This window comes from Arachis ipaensis, chromosome B04, assembly GCF_000816755.2.
Source record: "Arachis ipaensis cultivar K30076 chromosome B04, Araip1.1, whole genome shotgun sequence".
Classification (NCBI taxonomy): Eukaryota; Viridiplantae; Streptophyta; class Magnoliopsida; order Fabales; family Fabaceae; genus Arachis; species Arachis ipaensis.
In genome coordinates, this window is record NC_029788.2 from 104,657,381 (window position 1) to 104,661,225 (window position 3,845).

Genomic DNA, 3,845 nt, shown 5'->3' on the forward strand with positions numbered 1-3,845 from the left:
TTGAGCCTTCTGTAGTCAATACACATGCACCACCCTGTAACTGTTCTTGTAGGAACCAGTTCATTTTTTTCATTATGAACTACTGTCATGCCTCCCTTTTTGGGGACAACTTGGACAGGGCTCACCCAGGGGCTATCAGAAATAGGATAAATAATCCCAACCTCCAGTAACTTGGTGACCTCTTTCTGCACCACTTCCTTCATGGCTGAATTTAGCCGCCTCTGTGGTTGAACCACTGGCTTAGCATCATCCTTCAATAGGATCTTGTGCATGCATCTAGCTGGGCTTATGCCCTTAAGGTCACTTATGGACCACCCAAGAGCTGTCTTGTGTGTCCTTAGCACTTGAATTAGTGCTACCTCTTCCTGTGGATTTAAAGCAGAGCTTATGATCACTGAAAAAGTGTCACCTTCTCCCAAAAATGCATATTTCAGGGATGGTGGTAATGGTTTGAGCTTGGGTTTTGGAGGTTTTTCCTCTTCCTGAGGAATTTCCAGAGGCTCTTTTATTTCCTCTGAATCCTCCAAATCAGGCTGAGCATCTCTAAAGATGTCTTCTAGCTCTGATTTGAGACTCTCAGCCATGTTGATCTCCTCTACCAAAGAGTCAATAAGATCAACTTTCATGCAGTCTTTTGGTGTGTCTGGATGCTGCATGGCTTTGACAGCATTCAACTTGAACTCATCCTCATTGACCCTCAGGGTTACTTCCCCCTTTTGGACATCAATGAGAGTTCGTTCAGTTTCTAGGAAAGGTCTTCCTAGAATGAGAGTAGCACTCTTGTGCTCCTCCATTTCCAGCACTACAAAGTCAGTGGGAAAGGCGAATGGCCCAACCCTGACAATCATGTCTTCAATCATGCCTGATGGGTATTTAATGGAGCCATCAACAAGTTGGAGACATATCCTGGTTGGTTTGACTTCTTCAGTTAAACCAAGCTTTCTGATAGTGGATGCAGGTATTAGGTTGATGCTTGCCCCAAGATCACATAAAGCTGTCTTGGTGCAATCACCCTCTAATACACATGGTATCATAAAGCTCTCGGGATCCTTAAGCTTTTCTGGGAAGCTTTTCAGAATGACTACACTACATTCTTCAGTGAGGAGAACTCTTTCAGTTTCTCTCCAATCCTTCTTATGACTCAAGACCTCTTTCATGAACTTGGCATAAGAGGGTATTTGCTCAAGTGCCTCTGTAAACGGAATCTTTATTTCAAGAGTCCTGAGATAGTCTGCAAAGAGAGCAAATTGCTTATCCTACTCCTTTTGGTGGAGTTTTTGAGGATAAGGTATTTTGGCTTTGTATTCTTCAACCTTGGTTGCTGCACGTTTATTTCCTACAAAGGTGGTTGGAGAAGCCTTTTTAGAGGGGTTGTTATCAACACTTGGGTGTGTCTGATCCCTCACTGGCGTTTGAATGCCAGGGTTGGAAGCTGGATTGGCGTTGGACGCCAACTCCTTACCTGTTTCTGGCGTTTGAACGCTAGAACTGAGCTTCCATTGGGCGTTTGACGCCAGCTCCTTGGTTGTTTCTGGCGTTTGAACTCCAGAATTATTCCTCTCTGGGCTCTTACTATCCTCAGAGGGATTTTGGATAATATTTTGCTCATCCTCTGTCAGTTGTTCTTTCCTTGGCTTTCTGCTGCTCTGAAGTGAGGTATTTAATGTTTTCCCACTTCTTAATTGAACTGCTTGGCACTCTTCTATTATTTGTTTTGATAACTGCTGTTCTGTTTGCTTCAACTGTACTTCCATATTCATATTAGCCATTCTTGTGTCTTGTAGTATCTCCTTGAATTTGGCCAGCTGTTTTGTTAGAAAATCTAATTCCTGATTGAATTCAGTAATTTGTTCTGCAGGACTGAGTTCAGCAGTTACTGTTTTAGCCTCTTCTTTCATGGAAGATTCACTACTTAGGTACAGATGCTGATTTTTGGCAACTGTATCAATGAGCTCTTGAGCTTCTTCAATTGTCTTTCTCATGTGTATAGATCCACCAGTTGAGTGGTCTAGAGAAATCTAAGCTTTCTCTGTAAGCCCATAATAGAAGATGTCTAACTGCACCCACTCTGAAAATATTTCAGAGGGGCATTTTCTTAGCATCTCTCTGTATCTCTCCCAGGCATCATAAAGAGATTCATTATCTCCTTGTTTAAAGCCTTGGATGTTCAGCCTTAGCTGTGTCATCCTTTTTGGAGGGAAATATTGATTCAGGAATTTTTTTGACAGCTGTTTCCATGTCCTTATGCTAGCCTTAGGTTGGTTATTTAACCACCTCTTAGCTTGGTCTTTTACAGCAAATGGAAACAGTAATAATCTGTAGATATCCTGATCTACTTCCTTATCATGTACTGTGTCAGCAATTTGTAAAAATTGTGCCAAAAACTCTGTAGGTTCTTCATGTGGAAGACCGGAATACTGGCAACTCTGCTGCACCATGATAATGAGTTGAGGATTCAACTCAAAGCTATTGACTCCGATGGAGGGTATACAGATACTACTCCCATATGAAGCAGTAGTGGGGTTAGCATATGACCCCAGAGTCCTCCTGGACTGTTCATTTCCATCTGTCGGTTCTCACTCATGCTGGAATAGGATCCATTGATCCTTTTGCGTCTGTCACTACGCCCAACCCTTGTGAGTTTGAAGTTCGTCACAGTCATCCAATTTTTGAATCCTACTCGGAATACCACAGACAAGGTTTAGACTTTCCGGATTCTCAAGAATGCTGCCAATGGATTCTAGCTTATACCACGAAGACTCTGATTAAGGAATCCAAGAGATACTCATTCAATCTAATGTAGAACGGAGGTGGTTGTCAGGCACGAGTTCATAGGTTGAGAATGGTGATGAGTGTCACGGATCATCACATTCATCATATTGAAGTGCGAATAAATATCTTAGATAGAAACAAGCGTGTTTGAATGGAAAACAGAAGTAATTGCATTAATTCATCGAGACACAGCAGAGCTCCTCACCCCCAACAATGGAGTTTTAGAGACTCATGCCATCAAAAAGTACAAAGTTCAGATCTAAAATGTCATGAGGTACGAAATAAATCTCTAAAAGTTGTTTAAATACTAAACTAGTAACCTAGGTTTACAGAAAATAAGTAAACTATGTTAGATAGAGCAGAAATCCACTTTTGGGGCCCACTTGGTGTGTGCTGGGGCTGAGACCTGAGCTTTACACGTGCCTAGGCTGTTCCTAGAGTTAAACGCCAGGGTGTAACCTGTTTCTGGCCTTTAACTCCAACTTGTAACCTATTTCTGGCGTTTAACGCCAGAATGCAACATGGAACTGGCGTTGAACGCCAGTTTATGTCATCTATCCTTGAGCAAAGTATGGACTATTATATATTGCTGGAAAGCCCTGGATGTCTACTTTCCAATGCAATTAAGAGCGCGCCAATTGGACTTCTATAGCTCCAAAAAATCCATTCCGAGTGCGAGGAGGTCAGAATCCAACAGCATCAGCAGTCCTTTTTCAGCCTAAATAAGATTTTTGCTCAGCTCCCTCAATTTCAGCCAGAAAATACCTGAAATTATAGAAAAACACACAAACTCATATTAAAGTCCAGAAATATGAATTTTTCCTAGAAACTAATAAAAATATACTAAAAACTAACCAAAACATACTAAAAACTACATGAAATTAACCCCAAAAAGCGTGTAAAATATCCGCTCATCACCACCATAACAGGAAGCTCATCCAATGTCCAACTTAAGGACTTTAACTAAAAGTGCTAGGTGGGAGACAACCCACTATGGTATGGTCGTTTCTTTTTCAGTTTTATTTTATTTTGTTTATTTTTATATTGTTTTATTTTCATTGAACCTGGATATT